At 38.0% G+C, this 19,033-nt stretch overlaps 1 protein-coding gene and 1 non-coding gene across 3 annotated transcripts in view; one reads left to right on the forward strand and one right to left on the reverse strand.

Annotated features, from left to right (window-relative positions):
* LRIG1 (leucine rich repeats and immunoglobulin like domains 1) overlaps window positions 1-19,033 on the forward strand; it is a 539,770-nt gene that overhangs the window by 53,804 nt on the left and 466,933 nt on the right. The gene's annotated exons all lie outside the window — the stretch shown is intronic.
* Window positions 14,442-14,567, reverse strand: LOC145522112 (small nucleolar RNA SNORD22). The gene has a single exon (XR_014065925.1). It is a non-coding gene; the product is annotated as a small nucleolar RNA SNORD22 (small nucleolar RNA).

Below are 19,033 nucleotides of genomic sequence, written 5' to 3' on the forward strand. Positions count from 1 at the left end.
ATTCTATATGATGTTAGCTGTGAGGTTTTCGTAAATAGCATTTATCAAGTTGGGGAAATTCCTGTCTCTTCCTAGTTTGCTAAATATTTTACTATGAAAGGATGCTGGATTTCTGTAAAATTCTTTCCTTAGGTTTGTTGAGATGATCGTGTGATTTTTGTCCTTTATCCTATTAATACAGCCTATTACATTGATTTTTCATATGTTGAATTCATCTTGCATCCCTGGGGAATAAATTGCACTTTTGTTACAGAGTACTGTCAGTTTCTGTATAATCCTTATATCTTGCTGGATTTGGTTTGCTAGTATTTTGTTAAGGATTTTTGCATTTATAAATCATCAGAGATATTCAGCCATAGTTTTCTTTTCCTGTCATGTCTTTGTCTGGTTTTGCTATCAAGGTATTACTGACCACATAGAATAACTTGGGGCATATTCCCTCCTTTTCTGCCTTTTTGAGACAGTTGAAATATTTGTAATAATGTTTTTTCTTAAACATTTGGTAGATTTACTAGCAAAGCCTGAGCTTACCTGAGCCCAGGCTTATCTTCTGGAATTTTTTGATTAATAATTCGGTATGTTTACTTGTTATGTCTATTCAGACTTCCTATTTCTTGAGTCATTTTCAGAAGTTTTTGTCTCTCTAGGAATTCTTCCTATTCCATCCAAGTGATCTAACTTGTTGCTATATAATTATTCATAGTATACCTTTATAATTTCTGTTATTCTTCTAAGAGTGGTAGTGACGTGCTTCTTTTAAAGTCCTTAACATAATAACTTGAGTCTCTTTCTTTTGTTTGGTCAATCTAGCTAAGTCTTTTGAGTTTGTTTATTTTATTTATTTATTTATTTATTTTTGTCTTTCCTAGAGCCAATTTTATTGATTTGTTTATATTGTTTTCCTATACTCTATTTCAAAAAGTTCCTCTCTAATCTTTATTAATTTACTTCTCTCTGCTTGGGTTTTTGTGTGTTTTGTTTTTTAGTTTTTTAAAGGTTCAAGGTCAGATTTTTTTTATTGAAGTATGGTTGATTTATAGTGTTTCAGGTATACAGTAAAGTGATTCAGTCATTCTTACATGTATTATTTTTCAGAGTATTTTCCAGTGTAGATTATTTACAAGACATTATAGTTTCCTGTGCCATACAGTAGGTCTTTGTTGTTTATCTATTTTATATATGCTGCTGCTGCTGCTAAGTCGCTTCAGTCGTGTCCAACTCTGTGCGATCCCATAGACGGCAGCCCACCAGGCTCTGCCGTCCCTGGGATTCTCCAGGCAAGAATACTGGAGTGGGTTGCCATTTCCTTCTCCAGTGCATGAAAGGGAAAAGTGAAAGTGAAGTCGCTCAGTCGTGTCCGACTCTTAGCGACCCCATGGACTGTAGTCTACCAGGCTCCTCCGTCCATGGGATTTTCCAGGCAAGAGTACTGGAGTGGGGTGCCATTGCCTTCTCCGATTTTATATATAGTAGTATGTATATGTTAGTCCTAAATTCCTAAATTCTGTCTCCTCCTTTTTTCCTTTTGATAACCATAAGTTTGTTTTTTATATATGTGAGTCTCTTTCTATTTTGTATGTAAATTAATTTGTATCATTTTTTTTAGATTCCCCATATAAGCAATATGATGTGTCTTCCTGGTTTACTTTACTTAGTATGATAATCTCTAGATCTATGCCGTATCTATGTTGTTCCAAATGACATTATTTCATCCTTTTTATGGCTGAGTAATATTCCATTGTATATATGTACCGCATCTTTATCCATCTGTCATCGGACATTTTGTTTGCTTTCCTGTCTTGGCTTCTGTAAATAGTGGTGCTGTGAACATTGAGATGCATGTATCTTTTCAAATTAGGGTTTTCATATTTTCCAGATATATGCCAAAAAGTGAGATTGCTGGGTCATATGGTAATTCTGTGTTTAGTTTTTTAAGGAACCCAGGCCTCCATACTGTTTTCCATAGTAGCCATTGTTTTCTTCCAGTGGTAAAGAATCTGCCTGCCAACTCAGGAGACACAGGTTCGATCTCTGGGTTGGGAAGATCCTCTGGAGGAGGAAATGGCAACCCACTCCAGTATTCTTGCTGGAAAATCCCATGGACAGAGGACCCTGATGGGCTACAGTCCATGGGGTCGCAAAGAGTCAGACACTACTGAGCATGACTGAGCACACACAAACACACATATCAATTCACATTCCTACCAACAGCATGCTAAGTGGCTTCAGTCATGTCCGACTCTGTGCAACCCCACGGACAGCAGCCCACCAGACTCCTTTGTCCACAGAGTTCTCTAGGCAAGAATACTGGAGTGGGTTGCCATTTCCTTCTCCAACCAACAGCATAGTAGAGTTCTTTTTTATTAAAACCTTCTCCAACATTTGTTATTTGTAGACTTTGCTGATGGCCATTCTGACTAGTGTGAAGTGATACCTCATTGTAGTTTTTATGTTCATTTTTCTAGTAAATAGCAATGATGAGCATCTTGTCACGTGACTGTTGCCTATCTGGATGTCTTCTTTGGAGAAATGCCTGCTCAGGTTTATTGTCCATTTCTGATTGGATTGTTTTGGGGGTTTTGTTTTGTTTTGTAGTTTGCTATATGAGCTGTTTGTATAGTTTGGAAATTAATCCCTTGTCAGTCACATTATTTGAAAATATTTCCTCATATTCCGTAGGTTTTACAATTTTTTTGCTCTGAAAAATCTTTTAAGTTTGTTTAGGTTCCATCTCTTGTTTATTTTTGCTTTTGCTTCCATTACTCTTGGTGTGTGAGCTCAGTTGCTCAGTCATGTCCAGCTCTTTGTGATCCCGTGGACTGTAACCCACCAGGCTCCTCTGTTCATGAAATTTTCCAGGCAGGAATACTGCACTGGGTTGCCACTTCCTACTCCAGAAGATCTTCCCAACCCAGAGATTGAACCCACATCTGTTGGATCTCCTACATTGGCGGGTGGATTCTTTACCACTGTGCCACCTGGAAAGCCCCTATTACTCTAGGAGATGGGTCTGAAAAAATTATTGCTGTGATTTATATCAAAGAGTGTTCTGCTTGTGTTTTTCTCTAGGAGTTTTATAGTATCCAGCCTTATATTTAGGTCTTCAATTCATCTTGAGTTTACTTTTGTATACGGTATTAGAGAATGTCCTGATTACTTTTACAGGTAGATATCCAGTTTCCGAGTATCACTTATGGAAGAGAGTATCTTTTCTCCATTGTATATTCTTGCCTCTTTTGTCATAGATTAATTGAACATAGGCATGTGGGTTTATTTCTGGGCTTTCTGTCCTATTCCATTATCAGTGTGTCTGTTTTTGTGCCAGTACCATACTGTCTTGATTACTGTAGCTTTGTAGTATAGTTTGATACTGTAAAAGGCTAGCATGGAACTGAGGTGAGGGGATAAAATTAAGGAAAGATAAACTGCTATGAAGTTCACTGTTCTTACTGAACATCTACCATTCTTCCTGCATAATACTCCTTGATTTGTTGCAAACGGTGAGAATGTAAATTGGTGTGTGTGTGTGTGTGTGTGTACACATGTGTGTGTCTGTTCAGTTGCTCAGTCGTGTCCAACTCTTTGGAGATATTTCTAAAGAAAGTAAGCTGAAAATTTTACTTTTGAGATTCCTATTTATGGATCAGTTTAAAAGTTTGTGCAGTATTTGAGAGTTTAGGTTTTCTGTAAGAGAAAAATGTTTTTGATGTATTCACATGCAACCACAAGTTTCTTAAAGAAATAGCAAACATTTGTCTTTAAGTGGAGCAGGAAGTAAGTGACCTGAATGATTTTGAGGGGAAAGAGGGAGTTAAAAATAAAAGTGGTAACATTTACAGTACAAAAAAGTAACAACCCTATTGATATGTGTGACAAAGACCTGAGTAGCCAAAGAGGATTATAAATCACTGTACACAGATCAGTGCCAGTGAAGAATTTGTTGATTGTAGAAAGTATCTGAAATAGAAACCTGAGTATGTTTCCAAGTTGGAAGGCTTTGTATCAGTTTCTAAAAGAGGAAAGCATTAAAAAATAGAGTGCCACCTATGCCTTATTTATTTATCTTTAAATAGAAAGTAGCAAAGAAAGGATAGGTTTGATTCAGCCAGTGATATTCAGAGGTAAAGTAAAAGTGGGCTATTATAGAGGACAAGGGGGTACTACCATCAGTGGTATATGCTGCTCCAAACATGAGGAACTAAGTGGCTGACACCTGACTATCCTTCACTGCCTTTTAATTCAGGATCTTTTATGATGCTTTAATTATAGAACATACTGCTAATGGTTAAAGAAATACAACTTTTTGAGGGAATATTTAAGTGCAGTGCCATTTACCAAAAAGTATATAATGTTTGCTAATACCTTGAAGCTAAAACTTGGCTACTGAGAAACAGAGATACATTTTTTTTTTAAGACCGCATGACTTTTCCCTTTCCTTCCACCCACAACTGTCTCTGAAATGCTAGGTATTTGCTCTCTTCTCTTTAGCAGGCTTATTTTACACATATTGTGCATTTCTTTTTTTATGCCACTTTATTATTTTTTTTAATTGAAGGATAATTGCTTTACAGAATTTTGTGGTTTTCTGTCATAACATCAACAAGAATCAGTCATAGGTACACCCGTGTCTCCTCCCTCCCAAAACTCCCTCCCCATCCCGCCCTTCTAGATTGTCACAGAGCCCTTGTTTGAGTTCCCTGAGTCATACAGCAAATTCCCATTGGCTATTATTGATTTTACATATTGTATTGTAAATTTCCATGTTACTGAGAGAGTCAGTTCCTAGGCAGGTTGATAAGAAGTCCAGGGTCCCCGAGGAGGAGAGAAATGTCTGGAATTTTCAAGGAGGAGGAAAGGACAAACATCTTTTTTTTTTTTCACCCTCTATGTTCCTTAGTCTTAGTCATGTAAAATGTTGTTTTCTTTAAGCCTGGAACTGATAATTACACAACAAACAACTCAGTTTAAACTCTGTACTAAGGATTATATAGCAACAATGTATCCTGCTTGAGAACACTTTCTCCTTCCTGAAAACCTTCTGACTAATCCTGTTATCTTAAAATATGTAGTATGTGAGTGGGTCTAGTAAGATCTTTACAACCTTGAGACATTCTTTTGATTTATTGTAATAACTAATTAAAAAGTATATAACTCCCTTGCTTAGACTAGTGAGGGAGGCACTCTCCATCCCCCTTCTGATGTCCATGTCAGAAGCTTTCTCTGCCCCTTTTCATACTTTAATAAAACTGCTACACAAAAGCTCTTGAGTGATCAAGCCTGGTCCTGAAGCTAAATCTTCTTCTTTGGAGATCAAGAATCCAACACCGTTCACCATAAGCTGTCATTACTGTCTCGATACATCTCACCCTCTCCTTCCTCCCCTCCCCTGATGGCCATAGGTCTGTTCTTTATGTCTGTTTCTCCATTGCTGCCCTGAAAATAAATTCATCAGTACCATCTTTCTAGATTCCATATATATGTGTCAGTATACATTATCCCATTAAAAAAAAAAAAAAAAAAAGATCTGCTGGAGAAGGGATAGGCTACCCACTCCAGTATTCTTGGGCTTTCATTATGGCTCAGCTGGTAAAGAATCTGCCTGCAGTGCAGGAGACCTGTTTGATCCCTGGGTTGTGAAGATCCCTTGGAGAAGGGAAAAGCTACCCACTCCAGTATTCTGGCCTGGAGAATTCCACAGACTATATAGTCCATGGGGTTGCAAAGAGTCGGACACAACTGAGTGACTTTCACTTTCTTTCTATACATTATTTATATTTTTGTTTCTGACTTATCTTCACTCTGTATAATAGGCTCTAGGTTCATTGGCCTCATTGGAACTGACTCAAATGCATTCCTTTTTATAGTTGAGTAGTATTCCATTTGGAGAAGTCAATGGCACCCTACTCCAGTACTCTTGCCCGGAAAATGCCATAGACAAAGGAGCCTGGTAGGCTACAGTCCATGGGGTCGCTGAGAGTTGGACACGACTGAGCAACTTCACTTTCACTTTTCCCTTTCATGCACTGGAAAAGGAAATGGCAACCCACTCCAGTATTCCTGCCTGGAGAATCCCAGGGATGGCGGAGCCTGGTGGGCTGCCGTCTGTGGGGTTGCACAGAGTCGGACACAACTGAGGCAACTTAGCAGCAGCAGCAGCAGCGGTATTCCATTATATATATGTACCACAGCTTCTTTATCCATTCATCTGTTAATGGATATCTAGGTTGTTTCCATGTTCTAGCTATTGTAAATAGTGCTGCAATGAACATTGGGATACATGCGTTTTTTTTTAAATTTTGGTTCCTCAGGGTATATGCCTAGCAGTGGGATTGCAGGGTCATAAGGTGGTTTCATTCCTCATTTTTTAAGGAATCTCCATACTGTCTTCCATGGTAGCTATATCAATTTACATTCCCACCAGCAATAAAAGAGGATTCCCTTTTCTTCATGTTGTTAAGATGGTAGTACTCCTCCAAACTGAGCTATAAGTTAAGGAGAATACCTATCAGAATCTTAGCTGCCATTTTTGCAGAAATTGGCAAGCTCATTCTAAAATTCATCTGAAATGCAAGGAGTAGCAAAAACAGTCTCTAAAAAAGATCAAATTTAGAGAATTTGTATTTTCCAATTGCAAAACTTACTCTAAGCTTCACTGTTCAAGACTATGTGCTGTTTCATAAGGATCAATGAAATAAAATTGAAAGTCCATAAATAAACTGTTTCCTTTGTGGTCAGTTGATTTTTGACAAGGCTGCAAGAAAAGTCAATGGGCAAAAGATAATCGTTTCAACAAAATGTACTGGGACAACTAGTCACATACAAAAGAATCAAGTTGAATCCCTTCCTCACGTCATACACAAAATTTAAATTAAGGTGTGTAATATGCCTAAATTTAGAGGTAAAATTATAAAAACTTAGGAAAAAATAGGAGTAGTTTTTTCATGATGATTAGATCAGGCAGTGGTTTCTTAAATTTGATATTAAAAGTACAAGTAACAAAAGGAAAAATAGATATATTGAACTTCTTCAAAATTAAAAATATCTGGGCTTCAAAGGACAGCATCATGAAAGTGAAAATATAACCCTTAGAATGGAAAAAAAAGCTTGCAAATCATATCTGATAAGGGGCTTGTATCAATAAAAGAACACAGGGAAAATGTATTCAATATCTTATAATAATCTATAATGGAAAAGAATCTGAAAAGAATACACACACACACACACACACACACACACACACACACAAGTGCATGTAACTGAATCACTTTGCTGAACACCTGAATCATTGTAAATCAACCATACTTCAATTTTAAAAAGAGGAAAAAACAATATTAAAAGAGCCCTTACAACTTACTAATGAAACTATGAATGACCCAATGGATAAAGGTTTTGGGTAAAGGTAAAATTTTTTACACATTTCTGCAAAAAATATGTCAAATTGTTCAAATGGACAATAAGCATATGAAAAAAAATTTCAACATCATTAATTCTTAGCGAAATGTGTATCAAAACTGAAGTGATTTACCACCTCACACTCACAAAAATGTCTACAGTACAAAAGACAGTAACAGGTGCTGGTAAGGATGTGTAAAATTGGAACTTCTCACACATTACTGGCAGGGTTGTACAGTGGTGCTAATTTGGAAAAGATTTTAGCAGTTTATCAGAAAAGCTAGCCATAAAGTTTCTGTGTGATGCAACAGTTCCATTTCTAGGTAAATAACTATAATAAACAAAAGTAGTCACCTGTAGCTGAACTTTCATAGCAATGTTATTTAAAAAGTAGAAATAGCTGAAATGTTCATCACCTGATAAATGGATAAATAAATGTGGTATATCCATAAAATGGAATATTATTTGGCCATTAAAGGAAGGAAGTATTGATATGTGTGACAGCATGGATGAACCTTGAAAACGTCATTCTAAATGATAGAAGCAAATATAAAGGCCTCATTGTGCAGATTCATTTATATAGAGTCAGTGGAATAGGCAAATTGATGTAGACTGAAAGTAGATTGAAGGTTACCATGGACTAGAGGGGCTTTGGCTTCCCTGATAGTTCAGTTGGTAAAGCATCCACCTGCACTACAGGAGACCGCGGTTCTATTCCTGAGTCAGAAAGATCCACTGGAGAAGAGAGAGGCTACCCACTCTATTATTCTTGGCCTTCCCTTGTGTCTCAGCTGGTAAAGAATCCACCTGCAATGCAGGAGACCTGGGTTTGATCTCTGGGTTGGGAAGATCCCCTGGAGAAGAGAAAAGCTACCCACTCCAGTATTCTAGCCTAGAGAATTCCATGGGCTGTATAGTCCATGGGGTTGCAAGGAGCTGGACACAACTGAGCGACTTCCACTTTCACATGGACTAGGGGAAGGGCGAAATGGAGAATGAGTACTAAAGGGTACCAAGTTTCTTCTAGAGGTGATGAAAACATTCTGTAATTACAGTGGTGATGACTGTACAGTTCTATGTGTATGCTAAAAAAAACAACAACACTGAATTGTACACTTAAAAGGATGGATTGTATGGTATGTGAATTAGATCTCTGTAAAACTCTCTTTAAAAAAATGCACAATGCTGTATGTTTAAAAAACAAAGATGAAGATTAAAAACAACAAATAGGGAGGCGGTCCTAAGATGGCAGAGCAATAGGACGGGGAGACCACTTTCTCCCCCACAAAGTCATCAAAAGATCATTTGAACTCTGAACAAATACCACAAAACAACTTCTGAACCCTGGCGGAGGACACCAGGCACTCTTGAAAGGCAGCCCACTGTCTTCGAAAGGAGGTAGGAGAAAATATAAAAGACAAAAAGAGAGACAAAAGAGTTACGGATGGAGACCTGTCCTGGGGAGGGAGTCGTAAAAGAGGAGAAGTTTCCAAACATCAGGAAACCCTCTCACCGGCACATGTGTGGGGAGTTTTGAAATGTCAGAGGGCAGCATAACCAGGAAGAAAAAGTAAATAAATAAAACCCATGGATTATGCTCATAACTGCAACTCCCAGTGGAGAAGTAGCCCAGACACTCGTGTCTGCCACCAGCAAGTGGGGACTGAACAGGGAGGCCTGGGCTTCATTGCTTGGGGTAAGGACCGGGCCTGAATACCCTGAGGGTAATCTGAGAGAGATAACATGAAATAGCAACCCAAACTGTGGGATAGCCAGACAGAGAAAAGAAAAAAGAGGAGAGAGAGAGAGAGAGAGAGAGAACTATCCCACGAAAAGCTCTAACTTAAGGCACTGCCGGGCTGCTCACAGAACAAAGGACTAAGCGAATACCAGAGGAGAGCTAGCAGGCTGCGGACCAGCCCATCCCCTGCCAGAGGCAGAGAGGCAGGTGGGGACAGCCAGAGCCGGAAGGCAAGGGGCAAACTCGGCCCCAGAGATGGCATCCTTTACCAAACTGCTAGCAGGCTCCCAGTTGCTAACCAAGTCTTTCTGGGATCCTGGACAGTTGACATCAAGTTGACTCAAATTCATGTCCATTGAGTCAGTGATGCCATCCAACCATCTAATCCTCTGTCATCCCCTTCTCTTCCTGCCCCCCACCCTTGCCAGCATCAGAGTCTTTTCCATTGAGTCAGTTCTTCACATCAGGTGTCCAAAGCACTGGAGCTTCAGCTTCACCATCAGTCCTTCCAATGAATATTCAGGACTGATTTCCTTTAGGGTTGACTGGTTGGATCTCCTTGCAGTCCAAGGGACTCTTAAGAGTCTCCTTCAGACTATACTAAAAAGCTATAGTCATCAAGACAGTATGGTACAGACACATGACAGAAATATAGATCAATGGAATAAAATAGAAAGCCCAGAGATAAATCTACACACCTATTGACACCTTATCTTTGATAAAGGAGGCAAGAATATACAATGGAGAAAAGACAACCTCTTTAACAAGTGATGTTAGTGAAACTGGTCAAACATCTGTAAAGGAAGGAAACAAGAGCACTCTCTATCATCACACACAAAAATAAACTCTAAATGGATTAGATCTAAATGTAAGAGCAGAAACTATAAAACTGTTAGAGGAAAACATATGCAGAACACTCTCTGAGGTAAATCACAGCAATACCCTCTATGATCCACCTCCCAGAGTAATGGAAATAAAAACAAAAATAAACAAAGGGGCCCTAAATCAACTTAAATGCTTTTACACAACAAAGGAACCTATCAGCAAGGTGCACAGGCAGCCTTCAGAATGGGAGAAAATAATAGGAGATGAAACAACTGACAAAGAATTAATCTTGAAGATATACAAGCAGCTCATGAAGCTCAATACCAGAAAAATAAGCTACCGAATCAAAAAGTGGGCAAAAGAACGAAACAGACATTTCTCCAAAGAAGACATGTAGATGGCTAACAAAAACATGAAAAGATGCACAACATCACTCATTATCAGAGAAATGCAAATCAAAACCACAATGAGGTACCTTTTCATGCCAGTCAGAGTGGCTGCTATCCAAAAGTCTACTGACAATAAATGCTGGAGAGGGTGTGGAGAAAGGGGAACCTTCTTACACTGTTGGTGGGAATGTAAACTAGTACAGCCACTATGGAGAACAGTGTGGAGATTCCCTAAAAAAACTGGAAATAGAACTGCCATATGACCCAGCAATCCCGCTGCTGGGCATACATACCAAGGAAACCAAAATTGAAAGAGACACTTGTACCCCATTGTTCATCGCAGCACTGTTTATAATAGCCAGAACATGGAAGCAACCTAGATGTCCATTGGCAGACGAATGGATAAGAAAGCTGTGGTACATATACGCAATGGAATATTACTCAGCTATTAAAAATAATGCATTTGGATCAGTTCTAATGAGGTGGATGAAACTGGAGCCTATTATACAGAGTGAAGTAAATCAGAAAGAAAAACACCAATACAGTAATATTAACGCATATATATAGGAATTTAGAAAGATGGTAATTATGACACTATATGTGAAGCTGCAAAAGAGACACAGATGTAAAGAACAGACTTTTGGACTCTGTGGGAGAAGGCGAGGTTGGGATGATTTGTGACAATAGCATTGAAACATGTGTACTATCATATGTGAAATAGTTCTCCAGTCCAGGTTTGATGCATGAGACAGGGTGCTCAGGGCTGGTGCACTGGGATGACCCAGAGGGATGGGATGGGGAAGGAGGTGGGAGGGTAGGGCAGGATGGGGAACACATGTACACCCATGGCTGATTCATGTGAATGTATGGCAAAAACCACCACGATATTGTAAAGTAATTAGCCTCCAATTAAAATAAATTTTAAAAAGCCAATATACCCACAGTTTAAAAACTTCTGTTGAAACAGTTTAATGTGTTTCCTGCTTGCAGTTTATTGTGTATTTTATTACTTATAATTCACATATACATTTAACTTTTATTCTGTTTTTTCCCTGTTTACGTTAGTCCTAAGTGGTTTTCCTTTTTTTTTTTTTTTTCCATTTTGCTTCCTGGTCTTGATAACTACCATTGATGTTAACTACTTATTTTCCAAAAGTGGACATACCACATCTTACTTTACATTTCCTCTATTTGCCATTCAATTAGTATCCATTTCTTTGCTATAATGTGAATGAATCAAAAAACAGCTTTGTATATGTACTTTTTCTTATTATAGGTGTTATTTCTTCAACCAGTTGGTAAAAAGAAAGTGTTAACACTGTGTCAAATACTATGAAACAGTTTCTAATGTTAGTGAATTTTGCCAAATTTCTTTCCATAAGAGTTTCTCTGTCATTTTGTTAAGTATTGTGTATCCAAGTATTAATAGCTCTCCACTCCCACTAACATTATGCCCACAGGATTTTCTGCAGACCCCAAATGTGCAAATTCACCCTAAGCCTTTGAGAAATTGGCTATGTGCCATTAAGAGGATGAGAGCAAGCATGAAATTGGTTATGAACAGGTGCATTGCACAATTGATTATCCAAGCCTCTGTCTCTTCTATAATTAATCATAGGCTCTTTACAAGAGTCATGTTGCAGAGAAACCCACCACTTACAGAGCCAGGAAGGCACCTGGTATCAGGATAGAGGATAAAGACGAGCAGAGACAGAGAAAACAGAATGTCATTTCAGAGCAAGTCTGTTCCTGTGGGCCTGGGGACTTCACATCATGAAAGTGCCCTGTACTGCTTCCTGTCTGAGAATTTAAATCATCAGACTACACACCTAGTCTTTTAGGGGACTCTGTAATTGCTGAGGGAACCAGTTTCCTGGGCCAGGTCCATTAGATGTTGTAAGTAAATTTTGGGAAACAGCCATGCAACCCTCACCAACGGTTTTCTATAGGGTACTTTCATAAAAGTAGAGTTTGGCCCAAGGATTCCACCTAGCCATAGCCATGCATGTTATATGGGAGCCCACAGACTTCTTTCAGGCTAAGAAAGAAGGTGATTTTCTTCTTATGATGCAGAACTGAGTCTAAGACCCAGGTCTAGGTGGTCCACCAGAAACAAATGGTGACGTTGAATTGAACAGCTGGCATCTTTTGCAACATGAACTCTCGGGGAGACAAGCTTACAGCAAATCACCAACTGGTATAGCATTCTAATTTCTGACAGATGTATTAATCACAAGTTTTTATTTCCATAGACCTACACCCTCACCTCACTCCTGCATCCATAATTTATGTGCTTAATTCATAGTTCACATTGGTGAAATCTACAGGGTGGATTTAGAATTTAGAATTAGAATTTCTCAGTCTTTAAAGTCATTTCATTCTCATGTGTTTTTCACATTCAGTCCAGAAAAAGTCTGCATTTCTACCATTAATATGCCACTCTTTCCTTTTCCTCAGAGTTTGAAAGATCTGTGCTGCATATTTTTCTTAACATTAGAGCTTTTTTGAGAAGATTCTTGTAATTCATCCATTAATTCCCATTGTTTATGAAGTGTCTTGTCCATCGTTCCTCATGTTTTCAGAATCCACATTAAATCTACACCTTTGTGTATATTTGAGTTTCTTCTCCAACAATCCTTTTCTATAGCTTTTTACTTTTTCACTTTGAACTTTTTCATATCTATGTTTCATATCTGCCAACATAGAATTCTTTTCAAACTCTAATATTATAATAGTAATCACTATAGTAATATTTCTAAGACACCTCGGCTTATATTTTATTCATTTATTGTGCTTTTTTATCATGTACTTTCTTTGTTCACTGCATGTTGCTGAGCACTGAGGAGCCAGTGGTGAACAAAAAGTAATTGTCTCCCTGTTTTCATGAAATTCATTGTCTTGTAGAGGTGCCAGATAAGTAGATAAGAATAAGATTTTTTTAAAAATTGTAACTACCATAAATATTCTGAAGAAGAGGTAAAGGATGCTGAGAGGTTGTATGAAAGGAGGATATAATCTGGTCTGAAAAGTCAGGGAAGTGAGTTTGAGAAAGTGACATTGAGCTGAGACAGAAAGGATAAATAGGGGTTACTTTTGTGAGTGAGGGAGAGGAGGGAGATAAGAATGTTCCAGACAGAGGGAAGAGTATGTGCAAATCTTATCATGGGAGCAGAGAGTGTCCATGACTCTGAACAAAGGCCACTGTGACTGAAATACTTGAGGAGGGGGGAGTGTGATAAGAGGTAAAGTTGATGAAGAAAGCAGTGGCCATATTAATATTTGTCTTCATCTTAGGAGCAGTTACATTAATTTCAATTATCACTGTCTTAGAGCAGCAAATGTTGATCATTTATAACCATTAGAATCACTATCTCTGTTATCCATTGTGCAATATCCAACAAGTCTGAATTCAAATACCTGTTATGGACTAGTGGAGTTACTGGTGTTGTTCTTGCTGTTGGCATGTGATCTTTCTTGCCCTTGATTTTGAAAGTATTATTTTAAAGTACCCAATAATTCTTTCTGATTCTATATTTTCTCTACCTAATCATCTATCCTAGTGGTGCCTGGCACAGTGCTTCATGCTTAGCCAGTGATCAGTAGATGCTTGCAGGGTGGTGAGGGAGAAAGAATGAGCTTGAGGTTGCCAGAGGCCTTCTAGAATGCAAAATGCAAATGCCTCTCAAGGAGTCATTGAGAGAGCCATGTGCTAGTATCTCACAAATTTGTTTCTTTCTTAAAAAAAAAACAAAAAACTTTTATTTAGAAAAGCTGAAATGACTGTATGCTAATTTGAATAGCTAGATTGTTTAAGAAAAGGCTTTTTTTTTTTTTTTTTTTTTTTTACTGCACCTCGAGGCTTGTGGAATTATAGTTCCCTGACCAGGGATCAAACTCAGGCCTCAGCAGTGAAAGTGCAGAGTCCTAACGACTGGCCCACCAAGAATTCCCAAGAAAATTCCATTTTTTTATATCCTCCAAGAGTTGGAGTCCACTGGGTATGCTTTATTCTTTCTTCAGTCCTGGAGGAAAACAACAACAGCTTTTTCAAACAGTAATTTGTTCCTCCCTTTGCCATGTTTAAAATTCTTCTGATTCCTCAGATAGTTCCTTCTGGAAAAAGCTTTCCTCTTCTACCCCGGCCAGTCCCAGTGGGTTCACCTTGACAGGCTCTGGGACTCTGACAGGAGGTAAGATACATGAATGTTTCTTCACTGGGAACAAATTTGTGATGCAAGAAAAGAGAAAGAGAGTGGGTCTATGAACACTGTTTCAAATTGAAGTATATTTCCCTCTAAATTATTACTTCGTCTTCAGTTGACTTCTGCTTTCTAAAATTATTCCCCTCTTTTCAAACCCACTACGTTGCCATTATCTGGGTTGGGTGTTGACCGATGTAATCAGAGTTGACAGTACACCAACCTGATTTGAACATACCTCCTGTCATAGGAATGTGAGACTGTGAAACATCAAACAGCATTGTGATAGATCGTTCACTCCTCTGTTGGAGATAATTGTTTCCTCAGAGTAGTAGAAGGCTTTATAATAACTTGGCTGAAACCCAAGAAGCTCATTAGGTTCATTTTAGATCTGCAGAGCTTCACAGAACGGTTTCAGTGTACAAGATACTGTCATATGTGACAAGCCAACAGGTACTATTCCAGTCCTCACGAATCCCATGCACAAATGTAGTTCTCATTCAAAGCAGATCTGATATTTACTATAATAATCAAGCACTTGGAAAGCTTTGGGAATGAATGTGAAAGAACTCTGTAGAGAAGGTTAACAGCTGGTGTCTTATGTTTTGACCTAATTTGTTTAAGCAACTACATCTGTTGAGGGCCAAGTCCTGTGCTGGGTACTGTAAATAGGAAGATGGGACATTTCTTGCCCTTGAGAAGCTCACAGGCTAGTGATGAAGACATAAATAGATCATTGTCATGAAATGTGGCAACTGTAGCATTAGAGGTATGTGTGTAATTGTAAAGAAGCACAAAGGAGGAGGACTGGAGCCTAGAGTACAGCTAAGGTCATTTCTCAATATAGTTATTAGGAACTGGATCCTAAAAAATGAATGGGTAAGGGACAGGACAGGTCTCGATAAGGACACCAAGAGCAGTGGGAAGTGAGTGTGTAAAGACACAAAGGAGTAGAAAGTGTCTTGTTTGAGGAATGACTAGTCATTCTGCGTTCCAGATCTACCCTATTCCAGCAGGAGGAAATGCTAAACAAGTTGTTTGTAGGAAAGTTGTAAGCAGACCTAAGAAATTTGAATATTATAGGGCATTATGTGTCATTGAAAATTTCAGCCAGTGTCATGATCAAATACACTTTAGAAGAAGCACAAAAGAGAGGCATCTGGAGGCAGGAGACCAAAATGCGAGGCACATGCTGTGACCAAGCAAGAAGAGGTGAGGGCAGGGCTAAAGTTAGAGGGGCACTGTTGCTGCCCACCTGTCCCAATATCCCATGCAGGCAGAAAAGAGAAAGGTGTTCTGCTGTTTTTCTCGTTCTGAACTGGCTGCCGTAATATACACATTTAGAATGTAACATGTGTTAGATTGCTCAGAGATTTGGTCAGTGTTGTTAAATTGAACTGAGTTAATTTTCTAAAGGAACCAGAATCAAACTCAACTAATCATGGACATCAAGATTTTCTGTTCTCATCTGCAAAATGGGGATAATTGTAGGACTTTCTTTGTAGGACTGACCTGATAATTAAATGAGATAATGTCTGCCAAGCATCTGACTCTGTGCTGACCCACAGTAAACACATAGTAAGTGTTATTTATCATTACTCATGGAGAGTTAATAAGCGTTAGTCTGAGCCATTGAATACTAAGCCAGACAATAGAGATAAAGTCATGAAGAGAACGGGGCTTCCCAGGTGGCTCAATGGTAAGGAATCCACCTGCCAAGCAGGAGACCCAGTTTTGATTGCTGGGTTGGGAAGATCCCCTGGAAAAGGAAATGACGATCCACTCCAGTATTCTTGCCTGGGAAAATGCCATGGACAGAGGAGTCTGTCCATGGGATTTTGTTCTTGGTGGGCTATAGTCCAACAACTTAGCAAATAAACAACAGCAGCATGAAGAGAACAGAGACCTACTCTCCTTAGTCTCATAGTCTACCTGGAGAAAACAGTACATAAAGAAATTATTACAAGAATGGGACAAGTTGAAGTAAAAGGTATGGAGAAGGTGTTAGAAATTATAGAAAAGAATATTCACCCTCTGACTAGAAGGACAAGGTGTAGGAGTTCTGAGAGAAAAGGCCGTTTGCACCTGAGCACAAAGACTACATGACAAAGGCATCCCAAGCAATTGAACAGAGCCTTTGTACCCAAAGCATATTCTTTGAACCAACAGCGTCAGAATCAGCGGCATTTGGAATCTGTTATTAATATAAATGCAGATTCTTGGAGCCCACCCACACCACACCTAGAAGCTGCGTTTTAGCAAAAAACCTCGGGTGACTTGTGTCTATGTTAAAGCTTGAGAAGCAGTACAGAGATGAGTCGTGAAAATTAACTTGATCACTGTAGAATGTGCTATTTGCTGAATCCAAATGACTTACTTTAAAAATTAAAATATAATGGGTGAAAAATTGGTATTTTCCCTTTCCATGATTAATTTTTGAACTAGATTACATTTCAAAAGGAACCTATATGCCTAACTAACCAATGGATCAGAGAAGTTCCCAGGGAAATTAGAAAATCCTTAGATGAATGAAAATAAAAATAACTTATTAAACTTCTGGGAGACTGCTAAAGGAGTTCCTAAACTATAACGCAGGCATTTATTATAGCTGTAAATGCCTATATTATAAGAGAAGGAAGGTCACAAGTCGGTAATGTAACTTTCCGTATTAAGACACTGTGGGGGAATAAAGCTAACTAACTAAACCTAGACCTAGCAAAAAGAAGGAAATTATGAAGAATAGAATGAAAATTAATTTTAAAAGGAATAGAAAAACAATACAAAAATTGTTGAAACAAAAATTTGATTCTTTGAAAAGATCTATAAAATTTATGAGTCTTTTGCTGGAATGATCAGAATGATCAGGAAAAGAGAGAAGACTCAGATTTCTAAAATAAGGGATGGTCGCAGAGAGTCAGAGATGACTAAGCCATTAAGCACAGCACAGGAATGATCAGTAAAGTTCAGGGAACATAGTAGGTATATAATATGTAAAATGTTAAATAAGTGAATGAAAAATAAGTTGAGGTACCATAAAAATTAAGGTAATTGATGCTATTATAATATTAGAGTTTGAAAATGATTCTGTGTTATCAGATGGATGTGAAAATTTGAAGTAAATGAAAGAAAAATTCCATGGGACAGGATTATTGGAGAAGAACCTCAAATAAATATATTCTGGGATGTAGATCCTTGTTAATGTGCAGAAGATTTAACATTATTAAGATGACAGCACTCCCCAAACTGATTTTCAGATTCAACAGGATTTTTATAAAAATCCCAACTGGATTTTTTTTTTTTTTTTACATAAATTGAAAAACTCAAAATGAAAAAGACTCAGAATACCCAAACAATCTTGAAAAAGAACAAAACTGTTGAAGTAATACTTGCCAATTTCAAAACTTACTATAAAGCTGCAGTAGTATTGTACTGGCTTCTTAAGGATAGACATAGAATAATAAAATAGAATTAAGAGTCCAGAAAGAAACCTTATATGTATGGTCAATTGATTTTTGTTGTGAGTGCTAAGATAATTCAACAGGAAAAAAAAATAGTCTTTGTAAGAAAGGGTTCTGGGACAAATGTATATTCACATACAAAAAAATGACATTGGACTCCCTCCAAAATGAACTCAAAGTGGATTCTTGACCAAATATAAGAACTAAAAGTGTTATAAGAAAATTTAGGAGTAAACCTTCACAACCTTGGATCAGGTGCTTTATTTGATACGACATTAAAAGTACAACTGACAAGGAAGAAAAAAAAAGATAAACTGGACTTTATTAAAATTAATTTTTGCACATCAAAGGACACTTATTTTAAAAGTGAAAAGACAATCCAGAAAAGGACATAATATACTTATAAATTTTACACATATAAAAAACGATCAGAGGGGATTCCATGGTGGCTCAGTGGTAAAGAATCTGTCCGCCAGTGCAGGAGACACGGATTCAATTCCTGGTCCAAAAGGATGTCTCATGCCATGAAGCAGCTAAGCCTGTGCACCACAACTATTGAACCTGTGCTCTAGAGCCCAGGAATCACAACTGTTGAGTCCACACACAGAAACCACTGAAGCCCTCTTGCCCTACAGCCATGCTCTGTAACAAGAGAAGCCACTGCAATGAAAAGCCCACGCACTGCAACAAAGAATAGCCCCTACTCGCTACAACTGGAGAAAAGCTGGCAGAGCAATGAAGACCCAGCACAGCCAAAATTAAACAAATAAAATAATTTTTACATGATCAGAGTAAATAATGATTTTTTTAGTGATCATAGTTAAATAATATTTTAAAAATAATTTTTAAATGATCATAGGTAGATAATAATATGTTGATAAGAAGGGGGGAAAATTGGATCCCTCATACTTTGCTGGTAAGGATATAAAGTGGTATAGCCACTTAGAAAAACTTTCCTGAGTTTGTTTTTCTAAAAACAGCCTGTTCCTCAAAATATTAGAAATGGAGTGACCATGTAACCCAGCAATT

Source organism: Giraffa tippelskirchi, chromosome 9, assembly GCF_054371585.1.
Source record: "Giraffa tippelskirchi isolate mGirTip1 chromosome 9, T2T-mGirTip1v1.2.pri, whole genome shotgun sequence".
Lineage (NCBI taxonomy): Eukaryota > Metazoa > Chordata > Mammalia > Artiodactyla > Giraffidae > Giraffa > Giraffa tippelskirchi.